We start from the raw sequence: 26,050 nt of genomic DNA, 5'->3' as shown, positions 1-26,050 counted from the left end.
ATACTAATCAAATAATCACATGCAAAAAACCCCATAGAGGGGGGCGCCTGGGTGGCTCAGTGGGTTAAGCCTCTGCCTTTGGCTCAGGTCATGATCTCAGGGTCCTGGGATCGAGTCCTGCATCGGCCTCTCTGCTCAGCAGGGAGCTTGCTTCTCTCTCTCTCTCTCTCTCTCTCTCTCTCTGCCTGCCTCTCCATCTACTTGTGATCTCTGTCTGTCAAATAAATAAAATCTTTAAAAAAAAAAACCCATAGAGGTATAACACTGATGAAATATTATGGAACATGGGTTCATGATTGTACGAAAGCATGTAATAATGAAGTCTTTCTGGGAAAGCCATGATTGAGGTTATGAGCAGTAGTTAATTATGCTGAGTGGCAGGATGGGGGATGTTTGTGTGAGGGAGGAGGAGTAAAGAGGTCCAGGGGAAGAGTTTTCCAGAAAAAAAAAAAAAAAAAAAAAAAAAGAAGAAGAAGAATATGCCAAAAGCCTGTGGTGGCAGAGGTTGACCATGGCTGGAGGATCTAAGAAGTGACTATTTCTGGGACACTTGGGTGATGCAGTCAGTTGAGCATCTGACTTTTGGTTTTGGCTAAGGTTGTGATCTCAGGTTCATGGGATCAAGCCTCAGATTAGGTTCTGTGCTCAGCACGGAGTCTGCTTGGAAGACTCTCCCTCTGCCTATCTTACCCTCCCTTTAAAATAAAGAAATAATTCTTGGAAAAAAAAAAAAGAAATGACCATTTCTGCAAATTGTGGTGGGTCTTAGTTAAGGATTTTCTAATGGATTAAATGTAGGGAGGATGAGAAAAAGGGAGGATTAATCTGTTTTTTGTTAAATGCTTGGGTGGGTATTGGCAAACATAATTAAACATTTGGAGACTTAGGTTCAACTCTTGGTTGTTCCATTTACTTACTGTATGTGTGGGAGTGGGGGTGAATAGGCAGACACCAACCTACCTTAGGCAACTCCCTTAATCTTCTAAATTGCGGATACCTTATCTTATTTGTATAAAAGACATAACAAAAATACTTAAACTCATAAACTCATTGTGGTGAGAATCAAATGAAATAGTGAGAGAACTTTACAAACTATAAATTGATACATGTATCAATTTATGTTTATAAATCCACTTATATCTGTGTCTATCTACTTATCTATTTATATACAGATCACTGGTGTTACTGTTAACCCAGATAGCTCCTTGTATTCCTCAACATTCGTTTCCAGCCATTCTCTAGCCTGGTGTCACTTATTCTTTCTCACATGCTGGTAGCCTTTGCTCACACCTTCCTCTTCACTCAGAGCAGACTCTGCCTCTGCAGCTCATCCTCCTCCTTTGTTTCCCTCTTTCCTGCCTTTATTACATCATTCTTCCTTTATTTCTTTTCTGTCATCCACCTCATTTCTTTTGTCTTTAAAAAAAAAAATTAATACATATATTTTTAAGTAGGCTCCATACCCAGTGTGGAGCCCAGCATGGGACTTGAGCCCACAACCCTGAGATTGAGACCCGGGCTGAGGTCAAGAGTTGGATGCTCCTTTATGGACTGAACCATCCAGGCATCCCTATTTTTATTTTTTTAATTTTTTTTCATTTCATTTCATTGCCTTGCATTGCATTGCATTTTTCTATTCCTCCCACCTTGGGCTATCTATATTACTTTCAGAATATGATTTTCTTCCATTCCTCTGCAGCACCGAGCTTATAAATATGCTTTCCTGTGTTTACTTCTATTCCTTAATGGGACAAGTGGTTTAAGATTAAGTATAGAGATAGCTAATCTTTTTGAGACCATTCATATTTCTTTATATTTATTTTCATTTTTTTTAATAAGCTAGGTTTTCCTGATTTAAAACCTCTCTCAAATCTCATGTCTATAACATTAATTATATTACTTCTTAAAAGATAGAAGTTATAGGGGCGCCTGGGTGGCTCAGTGGGTTAAGCCGCTGCCTTCGGCTCGGGTCATGATCTCGGGGTCCTGGGATCGAGTCCCGCATCGGGCTCTCTGCTCAGCGGGGAGCCTGCTTCCCTCTCTCTCTCTCTGCCTGCCTCTCCGACTTCTCTCTGTCAAATAAATAAATAAAAAAAAATCTTTAAAAAAAAAAGATAGAAGTTATATATTAGATTTATTGTATATTTAAGTGTGTGCAGTATTTATGAATATGGGTGTGGGAAAGCTCCACTTGTTCCATTTTGTTTTAGGGAGAAGGAGATGCTTCCTTTCTTCTAGGGTTGGAGGACATTGTCTCTCTTCCTTTGAAGAAGGGAAGTTTTTCTTAAGCCAGGCATATCTCCTTCCTGGCGAGTGAGGAATAGCTCTCTGCTTGTGTCTGCTGTCCAGATTGCCCAGAAAAAGTTAACAGATAGGTGGAAATGGAGGATCTATGCACATTATGTGCTTCTTACTCTCATTCATATTTAACATTTATTATCTTTGTTTTGGAAAAATAATTATATAGCTTGAAGAAACTTCTTTTTTTATCTTGGAGCAATGAAAAAAAAATAAAATTAAGATGTTAAAACGTTTTAACTTTTTCTCCCTACCACAGTTGATCTACTGTATATTTTCTAGGAGATTATAGACTTACATGATTATTAAGTCAATTTAGTGAAATATAAAATCTATGTGAGGTTAATTGTTGCTATTCCAAGAAAGAAATTTATTTATTTTACTTATTTATCTGTTTATTGTTGAAATGTGGCAATCAAGATCCAGCTGTACAGCTACATTTGATTCTACATAACTTAAATAACTTTATTTTTATTTTTGTAAATTCCCCTTTTAATTCTTTGTTACACAAATATCTGCAATAATTCTCTGGCTCCTTTTTATACAGTTGTTAGATTGGGACTTTGTTTTTTGTCACTTTCATTCATTTTGTTATTTTTAAGCCAACTATTGAGAAATCATGTTAGAGAATGTATATGAATGATCTCTCCTTTTTTGAGTATTTTGATTTTTTTAAAAGGTTTTATATATTTATTTGATTGGCAGAGAGGGGGGGAACACAAGCAGGGGGGGTGGGAGAGGGAGAAGCAGGCTTCCTGCTGAGCAGGGAGCCTGAGGCAGAGCTCCATCCCAGGACCCTGGGATCATGACCTGAGCTGGAGCAGACACTTAACCAACTGAGCCACCAAGGCGCCCCTTGAGTATCTCTCATTTTTTAAAAAGATTTTATCTATTTTAGAGAGAGAGAGAGCAGGAGAAGGAGCAGAAGGGGAGGAAGAGGAGTGGGAAAGAATCTCAAGCCGACTGTAGTAAGAGTGGATCCTGATGCAGGGCTCTATCCCATGACCCTGAGATCATGACCTGAGCTGAAACCAAGAGTGGAATGCTTAACCTACTGAGCCACCCAGGTGCCTTGTATTGAAATCTTTCTGATGTCTTATTTTTCTGAGGGAGGCTGCGTGTTGACTTTGATTACAATGCTAAGTTTTCTTCTTTCAAAATGACTTTTATAGAATTAAAAATGTCCAACCCCCAATATAAAGCTGTTTAAAGAAAAAAAAACTTAAGTTTTAAAATTTGTAGTTTCTTTGTTAGTATCTGAATAAAGCTATCCCATGAGACATATGTGGTTATAAGAAACATGAGAGTGTAAATGTAACCAAGTCATTCATCTGATACAAATTACTTATGAGTCTCCAGTTGTATTTCAAAAATAGGAAGATTAAGTCGAGCTTTACCAATTAATGTCATTCCATTACATAGGTGTCATTACATTAATGTCATTCCAAAACATAAGTGAGAACATCAAGTAGCACAGTATGTACCTATGTGTGGCTGTATGTTGTATATAGAAATTTATGTATTACAAAACCTGTTAACTTCTGCAAAGCATATATTATTTTACCATTTTCAGCTTTCACCATAATTTCCTTTTTTTTTAAATTTAGAAAGACTATTTAAATATGTACTTAAATGGGGCCCCTGGGTGGGTCAGTCAGTTAAGCATCTGCCTTCAGCTCAGGTCATGATCTCAGGGTCCTGGGATCCAGTCCCACAATTGGCTCCCTACTCAGCAGGGAGTCTGCTTCTTTCTCTCCCTCTTTCTATCCCCCGCTCTCTTTCTCTCTTCAAATGAATAAAAATTTTTTAAAAAAAGTATTTAAATGAAACCTAAAGATAAGTTTTAATTTATAGAAAAATAATCAGAAACATCTCACAGTTAAATATTTTTGTTTTAAGATTAGCAATGCATGGCTCATTTCCCTTAGTATGAATGATGAAATTATTCTGGGTGTGAATTGTGTGAAAATATACATGTACATACATATTTATTTTTATTATTCTACTTTATTAAATGGATTCTTTTACATGGTATTAAACCACTATTTTTTGTTTTGTTTTGTTCAAGCAGTGTTTTTCTTCCAAGCATGTGGCTACAACTTGCATTCTGCATGAAAATATTTCAGCTTCTTGAACCATATATCTCAATTAAAATTTACTTAACATAGCAATATTACAGTCGTTAATCAAAAGCTAATATTATACATGATTTTTATTTTGAATTTTACTTCATCATCCTTAACTATTAAAACATTTTAATTTTTTAATACTTATTTATTTATTTTAGAAAGAGAGAGAGAAAGAGAGCATGAATTAGGGAGGGGCAGAGAAAGAGGGAGAGAATCTCAAGCAGACCCCCCACAGAGCATGAAGCCCCATTTGTGGCTTGATCTCACCACCCTGACATCATGACCTGAGCCAAAATCAAGAGTCGGATGCTTAACTGACTGAGACACTCAGGCACCCCAGAAACATTTTTAGTCCATAAAATATTTTCTATGGTTAAAAAAAAAAAAAAAAGTAATATATAGGTCTCTCCCTTGAGTTGGTGATGGCAACTGCAAATCAATAGGAATATCTAAGTGAAATCAGAATCTGTTTGAACCAGTATCAGAAGTCACTCTGTTTTCTCTTTTTATCTAATACAGGTGTGTAGTTTGGGTGGGGGCTGATTTTCTAGTATGTGTCCAGAAGAACATTCTTTGTAAGCCTTTGTTTTTCCCAGCAAGTCTCAGTGAAAAGGACATGTCTAAACTGAGGGGTAATCCACATGCTTAGAAAGGATGAGACATGATTAAAGTAGTATCTTTAGCAATGAAGATCTGTGGTTACCAAAATGGTACAGAATTTCAGTTTTCAGAACACTGAATCACACTTAGGCAGCACAGCTGTATGGCTGTGGGAGGCCGCAGATATTACTCAGGACAGCAAACACAAAATCAGTTTTTTTTTTTTTTAATGTGTTATTATCCCAGTGCTTTTGGAAACCCATCAAGCGTTAAAACTAAGTGTTTTATGAGAAAGTTAAAGACTCTTCTTTTATGGTGATTTCAACCTTAACGTGATTTCTTTACTCATAAGTAAACTACATTTTTTTACTTGAGAAAATTATATTAAAATGATTTTGTGGGAAATTATTGAGCCAGAGAGAAAATTCTGTCTTGGAGGTTTGGTTAGCCAGTATTCTTAAATTGAGGAAATTTGTTGATAATTTTCTTAAAAATGGTAAAGAAGTTTGATGGAAGACAAATGTCACTGATAGACAATTGGAAAGGTAATAAATGTTAGTAATGGAAGTAACTAGGGTGACTGAAGCAAAGTCTTAGGGCCTTTAAATAGAAGTCAAAATTTAAACTATGTCTTAACACACAAAGGAAGCTCATGGAATTGAATTTTGGTGAAAAAACGTATTCTACAATAATGACTGGGAACTATATTGATTCTTATTTTAATTCATCTAAAAAATATTTTCCGTTCTTCCACTGCTAAGATTTCTATTACTGAAGAGGCATTTTGCCTTTCTGAATAGAAGTTTACAGTGGGAAAAAGTGGCAGCCGTAGTGTGATAATTTCTAAACATGGGGGAGATGCAATGTAAAATGGGCAACAGTGGAGTGTTTTTCCAAAAATGTCAGCGGAAAGGTCTGGCTAACCGGAACAGGCCATGAGACCAGGTGGCACACGTTGTGGATGGGTTCTGCTTTCCCACAGGGCCCCTGCAAACCCTGCCAGCACTTGGGAGCCTTTGTTAACATGTGGACTGCATGTGATTTTTATTCAGATGGTAAAGAGGCTCTCTCTAATTCTTGACTTAGTGAACTGAAAACTCCCTAATTCTTTCAAAAGCCTAGCAGAAGACAGGAACAGACACTTCTCCAAAGAAGACCTACAAATGGCTAACAGACACATGAAGAAATGTTCATCATTAGCCATCAGGGAAATTCAAATGAAAACCACAATGAGATACCACTTTACACCAGTTAGAATGGCCAAAATCAACGAAACAGTAAACAACGTGTGTTGGAGAGGATGTGGAGAAAGGGGAACCCTCTTACACTGTTGGTGGGAATGCAAGTTGGTACAACCACTTTGGAAAACAGTGTGGAGATTCCTTAAGAAATTAAAAATAGAGCTTCTCTAAGACCCTGCAATTGCACTACTAGGTATTTACCCCAAAGATACAGGTGTGGTGAAAAGAAGGGCCATCTGTACCCCAATGTTCATAGTAGCAATGGCCACAGTCACCAAACTGGGAGGAACCAAGATGCTCTTCAACAGATGAATGGATAAAGAAGATGTGGTCCATATATACTATGGAGTATTACTCAGCCATCAGAAAGAATGAATAACTATCATTTTCATCAACATGAATGGGACTGGAGAAGATTATGTTGAGTGAAATAAGTCAAGCAGAGAGAGTCAATTATCACATGCTTTCACTTAGTTGTGGAGCATAAGGAATAATACAGAGGACACTGGGAAATGGAGAGGAGAAGTGAGTTGGGGAAAATCTTAGGGGGAGACTAACGATAAGAGACTGTGGACTCTGAGAAACAAACTGAGGGTTTTGGAGGGGAAGGGTGGGGAGATGGGAAGGTCTGGTGGTGGGTATTATGGAGGGCACATATTGCATGGAGCACAGGGTGTGGAGCATAAACAATGAATCTTGAACACTGAAAAAAATAATAAAATAAAATGACAAAAAACAATGCCTAGAAGATTTCTTTTTTTTTTTTTCCTCACAAAGTAGTTCATATTCATGAAGGCTAATGTAGAGACTTATTTAAGTCTCTACATTAATTTATTCCCTTAAATTTTTATGTACAGTGTCTCTACCACACAAGATTATAGGCTCCAAGGTAAAAATCTTACAACCTTAAGTATTCAGTTATAACCAAGATAGTTCTTTGATTACCTTAAATAGGATTTAGCTTGAGTATTTAGTTAAGGAAAATGTATGTTAGAGCAGATTGTGCTGGGTAGCAAAATTGTTCTTCAGTAGATGTTGACAGATTTTTTTTAAGATAACGAGGTAATTTAGAAAATAATACATAAGTGTTTAACTGAAATATTACTTTAGCCTATAAATTCTACCACTGCCATATTCTTCTGTAGTTACTTTCCATTGATTTTTGACTCTACCCTTCTTTGGCCCCTCCTTACTTATATATGGCTATTCACTAATGCTGTGTTTTATCTCTCACTCAGAGTATCTGTCTCAGTATTTTCCTCTCAGTTCACTATTTTGATTGGGCTGGCACTGTTTCTCTGTCTTGAACATGTTAGTTCAAGGTACCTGTTAGAGGGAGCTAAAGTTCTGACCACTTCTAACTGCCTGTTGATGACCTTGCTATCTACAGAACATTCAGGGCCCCTGGTACCTCCCCTGTGTCCTCCTGGTTTCATACCAACTTTTTCCTTTTGGCTTCCATAGAAGTCTAGGCTTACTTTATTCATTTTGGACCATTGAGGCCTCATCTGAATTCCTTGTTCAGTTCAGAACAAGAAACAACGTGTCAAAGAGAGAAGTGGAGGTTAGAGGGACAGAGGCTCTACTAGGTGAATGTCACCACCATAAAGCAGCTGCTCAAAACCTTATAGCTCCATTCATCCTCTTGACGTATCAAAAGGTCAAAGGCCCGAGGAATTTAAGAAATAGGTACTTCTAGGAAGCTCATTTCAATAGCTAATGGCATTCACCTGTCACTACCAAATAAGAAGTTTCTACAGAACTTCATGATGTGCCAAGGAAGCTCAGCTTTGCTTGAGCAATGTTGTTATTGTTACCCACACAAGTAGATGGCTGGGGGTCAATTTAGCTTCCAGATAAGCAGTGTCCAAATTGAGTTTAATGTAGCAATTCCAGTTTCCAGTTCTGGGCAAGCATTGGGGCCAAAGTAATTATGATTTTAATATTAGCAACTTGTAGATGTACTAATAATAGCAATGTATTTCTGTTCTCTTTCTTTGGTTTTATGTTGGAATTGTTCTAACAACAGAATTCTAAGTTTATATTTATTTTGTGCTATTTAGGATAAATGTGCTCAGATTAATAGACATAAACAGTAATTATAAATTAGTATGTATTCAGTGTTCTTAAGTATATGAAATAAAAGAGAATAGTATCTTTGGTGATGACCACATAATAATATAGTGTGTATCCATCTGAATTCTTATGTAACCATTCCCAGTCTCATCCTCCATCATCCATCCATCCATCCATCCATCCATCCATCCATCCATCTGTATATCAGTCATCTCATATAAATGTTACCATAGTATTTACCTTGTAATGAAACTTGCTTTTTTTCCCTGAAGTTTGGAAGTTAAATATATGTTTGTAGAACTTACTTATATTTGTTGTTGATCTGCAGTTCAGAAAGATGATGTACCAGAGCTTTATTTCTAAGCATGTGCTTATTCAACTGAATAGTTTTTTCTGAAGCATGACAATTTGTGAACAATTTAAGTCGCTGAATTGTGGTGTAGGCACTGGGCCCTTCAGTGGGGGTGACTGGTTATTGTTTGCTGGCTCCACTGAGGACAGAACTAAAGGGAAAACATCTGAGAGGAATTATCACAAATTTAAAAACAGAATTTTAGAGCCAGGTGGTCAGGGTTTTGAGTTTAATGTACAAATTTTTTTGGCAGTCAGTAAACTGTTCAAGAAGACTGGTTTGTCTGTGGAGGAAGCTCTCACATTCTCATTGGTCTACTAGTTCTTTTCATACATTAGCTCCTGTGGTGCCTCCATGTTCATCTTAGTGCCTTCTCTGTTTTCCCGCCTGATAAAACTTGCGCTTATTCTATTTCCAGATGCTCTTTTTATTCGACTGTCCATATTTTTCCAGTTCCAAAAGTAAGCTTTTTTTTTTTAACCATTCAGAGTCTCCTGAACTAATTTAGTTACTTTAGCTTCTTTAACTGCCCTTTTGAACACCCCGCATACCTACACCCACTCTGTACCACAATCAATACACTGATAGATGTCGCTCATGCTGATTCTGACCTTGTAACTCTCATTTTATCTAAATGCTTCTAAATTTGGGTTTCCCTATAAAGTACTGGACAGTGTTTTCTATTTTCTTTTCTCGCTTCCTTTGGCACTTTTCCTATTTATGTAGTCAACACTGTCTTAATGTGACCCTCTGAGCCTAAAATACTGTTTCTCTGAAGGCCATATGAATCTGCACAGCAGTATCCAAGCAGAGCACCGATGACAGGAGGACTCATGTACAGCTTTCTCACCTGTCACACTTGGAGGAGCAGCTTAGAGGCTGTGCCGTCTAGTCAGCCCTCCTTCTGAGGAAGTCCAGTGCTTAATAAACCCCAGCCCCTCTTAATCTCTCACATCTTTCCTACCAGTGTTAGACCTTGGAACCCCTCTTCCCAGCTCTTGCTGGTGGTGGTTGGGAATTCTTCATCCTCAGGGCTTGGTTTTCATCTTTGAATGTATCCACTTGGCCCTCTTTTAAGAGATGGGTAAATGCAGAGCGAGAAACAAGTAGGGGATTGTGATTCTGTGCTTAGGTTTAGCAGCCCGAATTTAGATAGACAGTTTCCATGAAACTGGATGAGTAAAAATCTCCCTTTAAGATTGTGCATTTGTTATTTGTTACTCTTTTTTACATTGCAACTCTGTCAGGTTCTTTCTTCATGTTATATAATGTTTTAAAATTACTTTTTTATTGTAATTCCAGTATAGTTAACATATGTTCTGTTAGTTTCAGGGACATAGTTGAGTGAATCATGTCGGTTTTTACATTGTATATTTTGAGATGATGCTCCTGGTGTATACAAGTTCATCAATATACTTTCTTCTTTGTGAATTTTTGTTGTTGTTGTTCTTTGACAATGTTCCTTTTTACTCCAATTAATGCTTTGTTGACTTATAGTTTGTTTTTTCATATCAACATTGCTGTATCAGCTCTTTTTTGGTTAGTATTTGTTGAATACTCTTTCAATCCCCAAGTTCTCATTTTTAGAGCAATTGTTTTGCTGGTTTTGTTTTAGGGATGTCTTTCCTAAGCAGATTAAGCCTGGCTTTTTTATTTTTAGATAGCTCTGATTAATCTTGTCTTTGAATAGGGAGTTTATTATTTATGTTTATTATGTTTGCAGGTATATTCATATTTATGTATTGTCTTCTTTTGAGTTTTTTGTTTTGCTCCCTTTGGCCCCCATCCTGCTTTCTACTGGGTTATTAAAGTATTCTGTATTTCATTTTATTTTTCTCTGCTTATGTGAAAGCTGTACATTATAGTTCTGTTTCTGTAGAGATTGCTTTTACTTTTTCAATGTATATAAATTATTATACATTTTAAAGTTTGACAATTATCTGTATTTTCTTCTTCGTGAATATGCCTTAGAATGGTATAAATATCCAGTGAATAATTCTCATTGTTAATATTGACTAAAGTTTTGGTTTTTTTATTTTTTGATACAATATGATTTGTTTTTGCTGAAGTATATCCTTAAATGATTTGATGATGATCTTTGATTGGCTTTATTTGTAATTTCATTTTCAGTAATACTTTAGCTAGGTATAAAATTCTAAAATAACATATTTTTTCCCTTCCTCAGCACTTTAAAGATGTTGTCCTATTGTCTTTTGCCTGGAACACACTAATCAAAGATATATTTTGAATAAATGAATGACATCTCTTATTGCTGATAAGAACCTCCCATCAATCTAGTGGTTGTTCCTTTGTTACTAATTTGTTATTTTCTCTTTAGTGGCTTTTGATACTTGCTATTTTGTTTTGAGTTTTACTGTGTTGTACTTGGTATGGATCCTACATGGTATTCAGAGTACATTATTGAGGTGAGGAATTATATAATTTTATGAAAATTCTTAATGTTCGTATCTCCAAATATTTCTTATCTGTAATCTCTATCTTTATTTGTAATGTAGATATCTTTATCTATAAAAGATACTTATAACCTCTTATTTTCAACCACTCCTATGAAATAGATGGCATACTCTCAGTTTCTCTTCAGTTTCCACTTATTTAAACTTTTTAATTTCCTTTTCAATATTTTAAATTTGTTACTTTTACATCTCTTCTTCTTTAAAATTTCTGTCATTTGTGGTTTGCAAATGTTTTATTTTTGAGAGAGGATGAAAAGAATTTTCTCCCTTATTTATTTGAAAGGTCTAAACTTATTTCCATAAAAGTAATTTCATATAGAGAAACAATTAATGTTCATATTAGTTGTGTTTAAAAATGTGTTCTGCAATTTTGGTATGTAGTCTTATTTTGAATCAGACTTTCAGTGAAAGGGTTTCCCCCTTCTAAGCGTGTGTTTCTCAGAAGCCAAATTCCTACCTGGACACAACGGCCAGTAAGTCTATGGCTTTTGTTTTCCTTACAGATTTTCCATTTCTTACCTAAAGATTCTAACCATATTTTTAAAAATCTCAGTGATAGCTTTCTGATTTTATATTTTCTATTATATTTATCATTGCTGTGAGTTTTGAGCCACTGGGGGTAAATCATGAATGTGTGGAAGAATCTTGATTGGAAGTTGAGACTAGAGTTGGGAAATAATTACTGAATAAAAGAAAAAGGTGAGCATTAGTTATTTAGATCAAGTAGCTATATAATTTATTATTTAAACTGAGACAGCTTTGAGAGTGAAAGAAGGCACTAGCAGTAGTTATATAGGCCAGGAAGTAAATCAAGGCCACCACAGGAAAACAGAAATGTATAATCTTGTGCTATAAAAGATTATTATCCTTTAATTTTTGTATATAAATATTTGTGACTCAGTATCATAGACCATCTTTCCTCTGATGTGTATGATCTACCCAGAATAACAAAATGAATTTTGCTACAAGACCCACATGATTAGTATATAAATATAAAGGCCAGATTTTAAAATCTTGGAGTACAGTGTTTTTGAGATGAAAATATAGTGCATGAATAAATCCGAAGTTAATTTTATTCATTAATTTAGTAAACAAATATTTACAGTTCTCTCTTTAATAAGTATATAATATTGCATCTCATGACAGTTGAGTAATTTTCCAAGGAACGAATGCAGGAATGTCAGTATTAGGAGTGATTCTGAGGTACACTCACTTTTGGACACATTACAAAATAAGACTGTATCTTGACTATTATAATTGCCAGTGAATCTTGTGTGTGTGTATGTGTGTATATATAGAGAGATATATATTTATATTTATATCTATATGAGAAATTCAGAAGCTGTATGCACTGCAAATACAGAATGAACCAGTATCCAGAATGTTAACTAAAGCTAGCAGCATAAAAATGTGATTTTTTAAAAATTTTCTGTGCTTATAAAATTTACTTATATACTACAGTGTTTTTGCTACTGGGTAGGTAGGTTGGACAAAACGATTTTTTTTCATGTTTTATTTATTTATTTATTTATTTATTATAAACATATAATATATTTTTATCCCCAGGGGTACAGGTCTGTGAATCGCCAGGTTTACACACTTCACAGCACTCCTCATAGCATATACCCTTCCCAATGTCCATAACCCTACCCCCTTTCTCCCAACCCCCCTCCTCCCAGCAACCTTCAGTTTGTTTTGTGAGATTAAGAGTCACTTATGGTGACAAAATGATTTCTAATCATTATCTTCGAGGGTCTGTGGTTCTAGTGATTGTTTCTAAATATGAATACTATTTGTTTCTCAGAACAATATTCATTTTTGTTTTATAAATCTACATCTCTGCATATATATCAGTACAAAACCTGTGTGTCTGTGTGTATGTGTGTGTAAAGATCAAAAACTCATGACAAATACAGGCTTCAAAAATTTCTCAACATAGTTTCTCAACATAATTCTGTATTTCTTTTTTTAGAGCAAGCTCATGCCATCATATTGGTCAGATAGCAGGAGAGGCATCTCATCTTTTGTTTGTTAGAGAGTTTCAATTATTTAATAAGTGCAAGTAATTAAGACATTAAGAATTAAAGTGCCTCCAAGAGGAGCTCTGAGACTCTGAACTACAGTGTTGCCTCGGTTTCTAAGTTTGAATTTCAACAAAAGTGTAAAGGTCCCACTACTGGTTGTTTCAAATTATGCATAAAATGCAATTTGTTAATATCTTTATCTGTGTTAAAGACTGAGATAGTATGTAAAATTTGGTTAATAGGAACAGTTATAAAATCCAAACACAGTGCCTTTATTTTATGTTAAAATTAGAATATTGGTATCACCAAAGAGCTTAGTATAAGTGTATGTTTTTGAATGTGTGTAACAACAGTTGATAATGTGGTTCTTAAGGAAGCAAGTTGTGTGTGTGTGTGTATGTATGCGCATGTGTGCTCATGAACATATGGCTGAGAGACAGAAAGAGATGGGGAGGAAGGGAGAATAAAAGTGAATGTATTAAAGGGTCAGTACCTTCAAAATTTTGTTTTTCAGTAATGAAATTTTATGCAGTAATATAGAAATAATAAATGAATCACCATGTTAATTTCTGTAACATTACAAATGCTTCATAGTCTCCTCTCAGGTTATAAACTTAGAGGTGGCACATACACGGGGGTTCTTATTAAAGGTCCATAAGAAGCTACATGATGTAATATCTGGGTATGTGAGTGACTACTCTTATTTCTCAGACAATACAAGAACTTCCTGATATTAAACTCATCCTCCATTTTTTTAAATTGTCACCTCCATTTGTACAAGTTCAAATATTTTTTCATCTCATTGCTGCTTCTTTTGAAAATCAACACTTCAAGTTTTGAAGGACAACTTGAAAACTGGATACCGGTTCATATATAATGCATATAGCCTCTCCGTTGCTGTCAAAACCATCTTTCTGTGGCTTTGGATGAGAAATATTATTAGAAGTCTTAAATTTGGAAAGCCTGTTAATTATTATACAGTGTATCTCTTTATATGACTGAGAATTTATACTATATTCTGCCATCCCAAAATAATTTTGAACAGTATCTGTAATTAGATATTTTATTTACAATAACATTTCAGCTTCTGTAATTTTGAAGGAAACAGGATAAATTTTAAAACTTGGAAGACTTTAAAATTCTGTGGGTTGTCTTTGTAGGTGTGAGACTGGTGTCATATAATACTTTGTTCACACTTTTCTGTTTCCAAGTATTTAATTGTAGAATTGTTTCTTACAGAATGTGTAGTGGTGCTCACTGTTTTTGTTCAATGAATTGTTATTTCTTTTTATGTAAAATAAGTGAAAAATCCTTTCACGATGTGTCTGAAGTGTTGGGAAAATAAAGAGGCTCTGTGAAAGGGAAAAGGTAGAAAACCAGCCCAGGATTATTTCTCTGGTCCAGACTGGTCCCCAGGACAGCTCAGGGCACATAGTGGTCTTCAGTAAATATTTGTTGAATGAAAGGTTGCATGAGCTTTCTTGAATGTGGATCCTAATAATGATAATAAATTAAAGAAATGTTTTCATTAGCAAATCAGCTAACATTAAAATATTAATAAATCCAGTCCCTTCTTTCAAGTTTTATTAGTTTTTTCTGGAAAGTTATAGAGAATATTTCAGTAATTATTTTGACAGAGGTAGTCTAATCTCTGAAAGGTGATGGCACATTTCTAGGATGCCAGGTTAGCTCACCAGCTAAACTATTCACTGTGGCAACCAGGCATCCATTCATAAAATGGGCAGAATGTGATCACTTTATCATGTACATTGAGGCCACAATGAGTGGGAACTGTATGGGGAGATAGTTGTGAACCTAAGAAGAAAAAATTAATATAATCTTGTGGAAGGTAAACCTGTTGATAAAGTGGAGAAAAAAGAAACACACGTAGAGAGGAAGATAGAACTGAAATATCCTAGTTTACTGATGTGGACAGTTTTGTTAGTATCAGAATTCTGATCATTTATATCCACGTCTGTGTGATTCATCTGCCTAGTGTGAGTTAGCTATGAGTTAGCTGCATGATATTTTTATGTTCTGTTCTTCAAATCTTACAATTCTCAATTTTCATTGTTTACACTTATTTCCATGTATAAAGTTGCATCTGGGAAGACTGATACTTCTCTTAAGGCCGGAATCACAGACTTTTTGTATCAAGGGCCAGATAGTAAGTGTTTTAGGCTTTGTGACCATGTGGCCCCAGTTGTGAGTACTCAGCTCTAGCACTACAGCAAGGAAGCAGCCACAGGCAATGGGTAAAGCAAGGAATGAGTGTGGGTGTTCCCTTTGTTAGCTCAGCTGTAGGAGAACTGGAGGGGAGAACTGAGTTTGTTGACCTCACACTTTCAATCCAAACTCTCCCTCTCAGAGCCATTAGCTCCTCACATGGGATTTCGTGACCTCCTCTGTCATTACCCACTGTCTTGTGCTTAGTTCTGGTGTAAGCCTGTATCTTCAAGCTTCTGCCTGGTGTTTATTTGCCTCTTATGCTTTGTAGACTCCCTTCTCGGAAGACCCCGAGGAGACTTCCACCCTTCTTTATAGGTTCAGATTGGGAAGGGGTATGCAGCCTAGGCCTTTCTTTCCTGTTCCCTTGCCTGTGGAGGCAGTCATGCTCAGAGCTGCGTAATTCCAGAGCCAGTCTTGACTAGAGCTTGACATAGGCTGGGGACCTCAACCCCTTAAGCTGGCTCATATGTGATGAGTTCTACTTCTGCAACTGGTGTCTGGTAGGGCTGAGTAAACACTAGGCAGGACTGTATAGCCGTGAGACTGGGTCTTCTTCATGTTCACAGGACTCTTGCTCTGCTGAGACCAGGTCATAGTCTGCTTGACTGGACAGGGTGATTCACTCTTCTTCAAAGCTCTGGATTATCTTCCTCATGCCTTTGTTGTTCCTGAAGGGCTGCTCTTAGTGGGTGGTTAGCCCTCAGTTGACTCCCTCTGTTCTTTAAGAACTGGAGGCATCCTGGTCTCCTGTGTTTCTGTCTGGTTCTATTGCACAGCCTTTGTGGGCTCTCAGTGCCTGCCTGAACCAGGCTTCTTTGGCATTTTTGTTGGCTCCCATCTTCCCTGTTTCTTGATTTTGCCAAAGACTCACACCCTCAACCTCACTGTTGGCCCTGAGTGAGTTCTGTCAAAGTAGAGATTATGTGGCTTTATTTTCAGTGTAGTGATATCAAATTGAATTTTTTGTTCAAATCCTTATATTTTAAAGTTATAGTTAATGAAATATAAGTCAAACTTATGTTAATATTGACTTTAAGAGGCATTTTTCAAGGAAACTTAAAATTGGTGCTCAAAGATACTATAAATTAAAATCTGAGAAAAGATCCGTGGGTTTCTGTGTTGGCCTTGGTACATAGGGAGCAACATGGGGAGCAATTTGATATTTACAGGAGTTAAAAACAAGATTTACCACCCCCCTCAGTCACAGGGATGTACAAGGGTGTTCTGCTTCTATATTGTCTTTTATAATTCTAGGAGTCAGAGTATTTGATACAGCCCAGTTAGGAGATATTTACAAGAGACTAGTAATTCTTTACATTGTATTTCAGAAAATTTCTAGGGAAAATACTGAGTCATAGTAATTCTTTTATTACAAAATCAGTCTTTAGATCATGTTTCATATATGTGTAGACTAGAGAGTGGAAAAACGAGGTGCCTAAAGACCAGCTAGAAGGGCATTGTCCAGGTGATAGACTGGATGGGATGGAAAATAGGAAGAATTCCTAGATACTTCCTCCTGGTTACTGTTACCTTCTTGTGGTTCAAACTGGTAGACTGGGTTATAGCCCACTTTTGTATCTTGGTAGTAGGAGGCTATTTTATCTCTCTCTGCCTAGTTTTCTCATTCTTAAAATAGTGGAATTAAGAGTAACCAATTCCATAGGGTTGGTTATGTAAGGATTAAATAAAATTAGTATATGCAAGGTACTTAGAACCTTTAAAAACGTTATTATTATTATTTTTAAATATTTTAATTATTTATTTGACAGACAGAGATCGCAAGTAGGCAGTGGCAGCAGAGAGAGAAGGGGAAGCAGGCTCCCTGCTGAGCAGAGAGTCCGATGCGGGGCTCAATCCCAGGACCCTGGGATCATGACCTGAGCTGAAGGCAGAGGCTTAACCCACTGAGTCACCCAGGTGCCCCTAAAAAATGTTTTTATTAATATTTGGAGTCAGATAGACATGGACTTCAATCTCTACTCCACTATTACTAGCTGTATGACTGTGGGCAAATTAATTACATCATCTTTGTTTACATGTCTTTATCTTTATTATGAGGGTAATATTACCTATTTCATAGAATTTCTATTTCATAGAATGGCTGTAGGGATTTATTCAGAGAAGTTATAGGCAATCTAACACATAGCAGATGCTCAGTAAATGGTAGCACCCATCAGCATTCTTTTTTTTTTTTTTAAGAGTTTTTTATTTATTTGTGAGAGAGAAAGCACAAGCAGGGAGAGCAGCAATTAGAGGGAGAAGCAGTCTCCCTGCTGATCAAGAAGCCCAGTGTGGATTCATGATTCCCAGGATCCTGGGATCATGACCTAAACTGAAGGCAGAGGCTTAATTGACTGAGCCGCCCAAGTGCCCCACCCATCAGCATTCTATAAAGAGAAAAGAAATACCTGTCTTAAGTAAGCTGTTTTTTAAGGAGAAAAAAAAATTTTTAAATGTATGGAAATAAAATCTATCTTCTATATGTCACTTATTTAAAATTAGTTTATAGGATTCCTCCACTGATAAATATGTTAAAAATGTAGTCATTAATTAAAGACAGTTTAGTATTCTGTATGGATTAAGATATAGGTAAGAAATACCAGATGTGTGTATATGTATATATATGTATATGTACACACACACACACATACACACAAAGAATTTTTTCTTGAGGGGCTTGGGTGGCTCAGTTGGTTGAAAGTCCAACTTTTGATTTGCGCTCAGGTCCTGATCTCAGGGTTATAAGATTGAGCTCTGTGTTAAGCTCCATATTAAGCATGGAGCTTGCTTAAGATTCTCTCTTTCCCAGGGCACCTGGGTGGCTCAGTTGGTTAAGCATCTGCCTTCACCCCAGGGTCCTGGAATGGAGCCCTGCATGGGGCTTCCTGCTCAGTGGGGAGCCTGCTTCTCCCTCTCCCTCTGCCCCTCCCCCCATGCTCTCTTGCTCATGCTCACACATGTAGTCTCTCTCTCTCAAATAAATATGTAAAATCTTAAAAAAAATTATTTTCCTCTCTCCCTCTGGCTCCTACCCTTCCAGGCTCTCTCTTTATTTCTCAAAAACAAAACAAAAACAAAAACAAAACAAAACAAAAAGCAAGAATTGTTTCTTAAGACCTAATACTGATGAATTTTAAGATCTTAAAAGTAGATTGCTTTGATAAATCTATAGGTTTATAGAAGACACTAGACCATTATGGGTAAGCACTTAGCTCATAAAAATGAATGTTTATGTTCAAGTCTCATCAGATACAAAATACAAAAACTTGGATATTTCAATCAGTTCAACAAATAGAGCGCTGCTCAAGTACAAGGAAAGTTCTCCATTCAGTCTGTTTTCAAAGTGTCTTTCACTTATTTGTCTAAATTTTTAAAAATACTTTTTTTTTATTGGGTTATGTTAGTCACCATAGTTTTTGATGTTGTATTCCATGATTCAAAATACTTTTTTTAAACAGCAACCCCTCCTAGTTCTTGGAGTGGTGACAATTAATTCTGCTATATTGTGATTTGATGATTAGGTCTATTTTTATACCATCCAAACTTTCCAAAGTTTTAAAACTTTCCTGAGCTTATTTCCCCCCATGTCTGTTCTCCCAGTATAAATATTATGTACCCTAAGAGTCTTATTATGTGTTAGCAAACCCCTTCCCAGTCTAGAGCCCACACCTATTGAGTAACTACAAAATTTTTACAGGCAACTAACAAGGAATACAAAAAATGGCCACGTGACCAACTCAGGAATGAGCTGAAATTCTAGCTGAGGAATTTGAAGTCAAATGATAATTATTTTCCCAACTAAAAAAAAAATTATAGTTTTGGAAAACCTTAGCCTGTCAACTATGAAAGAACAAGTCACAGAGATCCATCAATAGAAAAATCTCAGAAACACCCAGTCTTGGTTGAGTTGTTACTTAATTATTTTTGTGGGAACTGTGTCTGCTCGTAATGGATTTTATGTTGCATTTGTAGTCATAATGCTTTCTTGTAAAACTGTTCCTAGTTCATATTGGTAGAATTAAGTAGCTGGTATTTCTCAGAAGGCCTGGTGTTTTCCCTCAAACTCTCTCTGTCTTATTTGCTTAACACCTGCCATTGTAGTGCAGTATATACCTGTATATGAATTGCACGGTTCAATCCACATTAAGGGCTATTCAAGATTCTTTGTGGAAGTGAATGGTGACACGATGTCAAAGAATCCCAGAGTGATGTGTTTGGGATCAGCTCTAACGGAGAAAAGACACAAGTTGGCAGAGGAGATACCTGGAATGCAAGGGAGTGAGGAAGAGCTATTTGGGGAAGGTGGATCAGTGGGACCAGAGCTGGAAACCTGCCCATTTAATGAATAATGTGGAGTGGGCAGGAGAGAGAAAAGGAAGAAAGAGAGTGGAAAATCTCAAGTGATTCAGAGAAGACTTCTTTAAGGATTTTCTAGCCCTATCAGCTGATTGAAAATGAAAGAAGCTGCCTAAAAAATATATGAATTGCCCTTATACAGATACATCAAGAGTATCTCCTTGTTAGATGTTTAAGGAATTCATACATTGGATAGAAGATAGACTAGATGTCTTCCAAGATAGACTGTGACATTCAACATGTTGTGATTCTATTATTTATATTGCTGATCAGTGAACATAGTATACAAAAGACATGGTAACACATTTGATCACTTTGTAATTATAACTCAGTATTATACCATGAGTTCACTGCCATGAAGGTTTTGTTGTTGTTGTTGTTTTTAAAGTACCAAAGCAATAGAGTTCTTTTATGAGGGAAGATTATATACCATTTCTAACTCAATTTTCTAAATCCCAAGTTAAGAAAAATATGACCTCAGGGCACCTGAATGGCTCAGTAGGTTAAGCCTCTGCCTTCGGCTCAGGTCATGATCTCAGGGTCCTGGGATAGAGCCTTGCACTGGGAATCCCTGCTCAGCAGGGAGCCTGCTTCCCCTTCACTCTCTGCCTGCCTCTCTGCCTACTTGTGATCTCTCACTCTCTCTCTGTCAAATAAATAAATAAAATCTTAAAAAAAAAAAATCTGACCTCCACTAGAGATAATAGAAATAAAAACCACAGTATTAGACTGAGATTTTACAGGTATTTCTTTTTTTATTAGAATTGTTGAAATAAACCAAGTAGAATAATTAAAACCTGTATGTTTTGCTGATAACAGTTGGGATGACCTATATTTTGTCATATACTGTGGTATTCATAAAAACCTAGATTTTTCTCAAGTAAATGAAGAAGTGGCTCTTAAATGTTTTCATCCCCTAAAAGTTGGTGTTAGTGGATTTCTTTTTTTTTCTTATGTTTATTTGGCAGGATGTGTATCTTGTGCAAAGTGCAGTGAGAGGAGTGTTTATAACAGTGACATATGTGGTAACTGGAAGTGTATAAAAATTGTGATTAATGTTGGTGTGTGGCAAATTAAAAAAACATTGACTTTGTAAGGCTCTTTTTACTGGTTACTTTATATAAAGAAATAAAAAAAATGAAGTCTCATTCCTAATATGTTTGATTATTTTCTATAATCAAACTCTTTTTTGCATTTGTAATGATTAATACATTCTTCCTCATTGTTATCTTGAAGTTGATATTTCTGATTTGCAATTCTGAGACCTTGTTATATACTTATCCTATAAAATGAATAAATTTTGTGGATTAGCGTTTTACCAAATGGGTACATTCTCTTGACTGACAAAATGGCGGTCCTACATTTTCAATGGACTTCATAAACTTTGTGAAAACATCAGAAATCTTGGGAAAATGTGGCTTTAGAGAAGGATAATGCATATGTGTGATCAATATAATGTATTATTGGCAGAATTGCAGAGCCCTATGAATAATTCACTTTCTTAAGACCCGACTGATACCTAGCGAATCCCTGTGTCATCATCAGCATTATTTAAAAGATGGCAGAGAAGGTAACATCTGGGAGCCAATTCATCATTTAATTAAATTATCCTGTAATGAAATCTTCTGTAATGAGATTAATTTTAATTATTAATCAGGAGTTGACATGGGCACAAGACACCATGAATAATAAATGAGAGGCTTTGTCTGTTCCATTTCTAAGAAAGGACCTACTTTACTGCAACAGTGCTTTTTATGCAGCTGTGCTGAGTCCTCGCAATGTGATCAGCCAAGAAGCTGGCTTGATTTCTCTTTCAGAACCTAGAGAGAGGATAACTGCTCAATACTTTCAGATTTGGATTCCAAATCTATGCATTTCCAGTGTGCCCTAGTGATTTTTGGCTGAAGTAGTTTTTATTTTTTTAAAGTATTTCGAGGAAGTCAAAGATAGAACAAGTAGTTGGAGTTCAGTTCCTAATTCATGCACAATAATGTCACCATTTTCCCCCGACTTTATTAAATTATGCTTGACATAAAATGTGGTGTATGCTTGTGGTAGATAGCTTGAGGAATTGATAGATGTTTATTTTGCAAAGTGATTACTCCGGTAAGGTTAGTTAACACATCTATCACTTGACCTAGTTACAATTTTTTGTGGTGTTGGTGAGAACACTCTTAACATTCATTTTCTTTAAAGTATATAATACCATATCATTAACTATAGTCACCATGCCATATGTTAGATCTCCAGGACTTACTTGTCTGATAAGTTTGTGTCTTTTGGAAAATGTCACCTTTAATGGCTAAAAATTGTTATCCCAGTCACACTTTGATGTAACTCTAGGCATTGTGTTCTCTTACGACTGGTCTGTCAGTTCCTGGCAGTCTATCCATGTGGGGTCCTGGCCTCCAGAGAGGCTTTCACATGTACCCATGGGACAGGAGGATCTATAGACTGAACCACAATTCAGTGGGAACTCAGCAGTGCCCCCAGAGAACTGGGTATCTGTGTTGTCACCACAGGGAAGCCTTCCCTGAGACCCTGGCTATATTTGCTCAGATCTTAAAGCTTCTCTCTCTCTCTCTCTCTCTCTTTTTTTTTTTTTTTGGTTGCCTGAAGGAGAATCATAAAAAAGAGGAATGAGACCTTTGCTCTCCAGCCCTAGACACCAGGGGGAGGGCTCCATTTACAAGAAAGCAGACTGAATGGTTTTCAAGCAAACAAAACCCAACTTGGATCATCTCATCCCCTTGACTGAAGCTCTTCAGTAGATTGCTAATGTCATTTAGACTAAAATTTAATAACCTTAATATGACCACAAGGCACGTGCAACTTCCTCCTCTTTCTTTCAGACCAGCTATGCCACCCCCCCTTCTGCTGTTGAACCTGTAATATTATTTTAGGAGATGGAAGATGCCACGATTTTTCCTACTTTGAGGGTTTCATTATGCAGTTCCTATGGCCTTCTCCTGGATCTTGTCACTGTGTGCTCCTAGTCATCCTGTAGGTCTTAGCTTAAATGTCACTTCTTCCAAGAAGTGGAAGATCTCTCGATTTAAATGATTTCTCCTCTGGTTTGTTACAGCCTTTCCTCACATCTCCACTGATTCATTCAATACTGTGTTAAATTATTTTGGACTTACCATGTGCCGTGCAGCTTTTGCTTTCCTTCAGATAACCTACCAAAATTTGTACTTATGTAGTCAATTTCTATGATTATTTATTTACCTGTCCTACTAGACTAGAAGCCTCAAGAAGGCCAGGAACATGTTGAAACCCTGGCCTAGTATCTAGTACAGAATATTCCTTTAATGACTACTTGATACATGAGAACAACAGAGATGAGAACTTCTTAATGATTTAATCTATCAGATGCTAGATGGACTTCCTTAAAAGGCAGTGCATTTTCCACCAGTGGAAATTTTAAAAAGGATAGACAACTCTGTTAGAGTTTGCCAACAAATAGGGGATTTAGGCATCAGAAAGGAAATAGAAACCAATGACCATACAATTTTCCTGTAATTCTGTGCGGTGGTGGTTTGAACTTCGAGGAAATAACCAAGAATCAATTACTTACTAATTAACCAAGAGATTTTCGATTCTTGGTGATAGTCTCTCAGTATTTATTCACTATACATAGAACGTTTTTCTGATTTCTTCTTTCAGCGTTTATTGAACATGTTGGAGTGAAAGTGGAGACTGCTGGCTCAGTGTTGTAGCCCTAACGGTGTCTAACCCAGATTATCCCCGGGATGCTTTTCCCTTTGTTTTCAACCAGTTGTGTTCACAAGAACACCTTTTTTATTAAAGTAGAATAGTAATGAATAATGGGAAAGGAAAATTAAATAACATGATAATTATAGTGAGTAGTATCACATTCTATAATCTGATTAGATTGTACTTTGCATTTGGGTTTCATTAATAGGTAATGACAAAACTTTTGCAGAGAATAAAATTATCTTGCCTTCTGAAAGAAATTCCTGTATGATTAGGAAATTTACTGGTGAGGTATGTATAATATATAATATGTATATATAATATAATATAATATACACACATACACACACACACAATAAAGAGATCTTTCTTTCTAATTGGTAAAATTCCACTGCTCTCAGCTATCACTCAATCTTGGCCACTAAGTGTAATTACAAAGAGAGAACAGGAGAAACATTGAGCCTCACTCCACACAGTTCTAGCCTAGTTTGCTGTTCTGCTCAGTGACAATGAGTCTGTCTTTAGGAAGGATATTTCCTACCCTGTGTAATAGCCTTCAACTTATAACATGACAGAAATTTGTATTAACAGATGCAGATGTTAAAAGCAAAACACCTTTGTTGTGTTGTTGTTGTTGCTGCTCTTATCCCGGTTTTATAAGCCTGAATTGTCTCTGGCGTGCCTCAAAGGCACATAGGGACAGAATTCATGGAAGTATTTCTTCACACTTCTTGTGTCTAAGAGAAGAGATTCAAGCCTTCTGTGTTTTGCAACCAGAGATTTAAAATAGTCCAGTCCAGAATGGAACACTTCTTTCAACATGCTGTGTTTGCTTGCAGTCTGGTAGTAATAGAAAGGGTGTCAGAGCAGGGTATTTTTTTTTTCTTGATTCTTGAGTGGTATCTGGAAATTGTATTAGTAATTGTGATTAGCAGACTCTGCCTGGATATATTCTCCTGCTGCCGTGTGTCTAGTTGGCGTATGTCACCACGACCGAACATTTTAGCACCAACTAGAAGCTGTATTGTGTTTCAGTAGTTTTCCTACTGGCGTGTTCATTTGCCAATCTGTCTGATCACTCTCGGCAAGAAAAAAGAAAACAAGCTTAGTGACCTCCACCAAATTCTTTATGACATAGTCTGTTTTATTAAGGTTCCTTTCATTAAGGCTCTATTACGTTCTTCGCTGGATAAAGAGTATTAGCCTTCATGTTACAATAATACCTATGGAAAGAATATTTTAGCATCCATTTATCTTTTATCAAGAAATTTGCTTTGCTGAAATTTCAAAATCCAGCCAGCAGTAGAACTCTATACAGATCTACCCAATAAAGAATATACTTCAGCTAAGTTTAAGAGTAAGAATGTCATCAAAGCTCTAATTGACCATTTTATATTGCTTTTGCTATGACACAATGTATTTGTTCTAAGAAGGAATTCTGTATGCCACAAAAGAAAAGAAAGTTATTTTTAGTCATGACTTATGATCTGGTAGAGGTCTTTCTGCATTTCTGTTTTTCAAGTTGTAGCCCATGGATTCCAGATTACTAAATTATTATTATTGGGCACCTGGATGGCTCAGTGGGTTAAGCCGCTGCCTTCGGCTTAGGTCATGATCTCAGGGTCCTGGGATCGAGTCCTGCATTGGGCTTTCTGCTCAGCAGGGAGGCTGCTTCCCTCTCTCTCTCTGCCTGCCTCTCTGTCTACTTGTGATCTCTGTCTGTCAAGTAAACAAATAAAATCTTTTAAAAAAATAAATTATTATTTTTTTATGAAGAACTACAGCAGTGGTTCAGCAGTATGCCCTTGTATGCTTAAGGCTTTGCTTTACTTTTTTTTTTTTAGTGAATTATAGATGGATTCAACAATAATTTTTGGAATCTTTGATTGCTAGTTTAGACACTTTTACAGGGACTTCCATTCTGTCTCAAAAGAGTTCCAAAGGCGTATAAACATAATTAGTAACACCATGCTTCAGGTTGAGTTACTCATTTATTCAATGGGTATTTCTTGAGCATCTATGTTCTAGGCACGGTGCCTGGTTAAAAAAATAGATTCTGTTCCTGCCCTCATGTTGCTTATAGTCAAGTTGGTCAAAGAGGGATAAAGCAAATAACCATGCCATTAAGTATAAAATCTGTTTTAGGTTTTGCCAGGTCAGATAAGTAGTTAAAATATTTCTCCGAGAAAGGGATTAATTGAAGACTAATACTGATGTCTGGAGATAAGCAGGCAGAGGTGCATGGGATGAAAATTCAGGTGGGGGAGTAGTGTGCACATTGTGGGAGGGGGGAGCGTGGTGTGCTATAGATGGGGCCTGGGAGCAAAGCGAGCTTTCAGTGGAGCAAAGCTGTCCAGGTGAGCAGGGGCCAAAGCACAGGCCTTTGTAGGCTAAGTTAAGGTCATTATTGTTGTTCTTGTTTTCCTTTATCCTGAAGTCCTGGGAAACTCTTCAGGTGTCAAAATGTGTGTGCATGTTTGTATGTGAAAGAGAGATATAAAGAGAGGTTGAGAAGAAGATTTGCTTTTAGGAACTATGCCTTTGGCTGCTCTCT

General features: G+C 36.5%; 1 protein-coding gene across 4 annotated transcripts in view; it reads left to right on the top strand.

Moving 5' to 3' along the window:
• The window catches only part of EYA4 (EYA transcriptional coactivator and phosphatase 4), a 271,340-nt gene that overhangs the window by 68,422 nt on the left and 176,868 nt on the right, over nt 1–26,050 (top strand). The gene's annotated exons all lie outside the window — the stretch shown is intronic.

Source organism: Mustela nivalis (assembly GCF_964662115.1).
Source record: "Mustela nivalis genome assembly, chromosome: 5".
Lineage (NCBI taxonomy): Eukaryota > Metazoa > Chordata > Mammalia > Carnivora > Mustelidae > Mustela > Mustela nivalis.
Note: the sequence above shows the minus strand (reverse complement) of the source record. Positions and strands in the feature narration are given on the sequence as shown.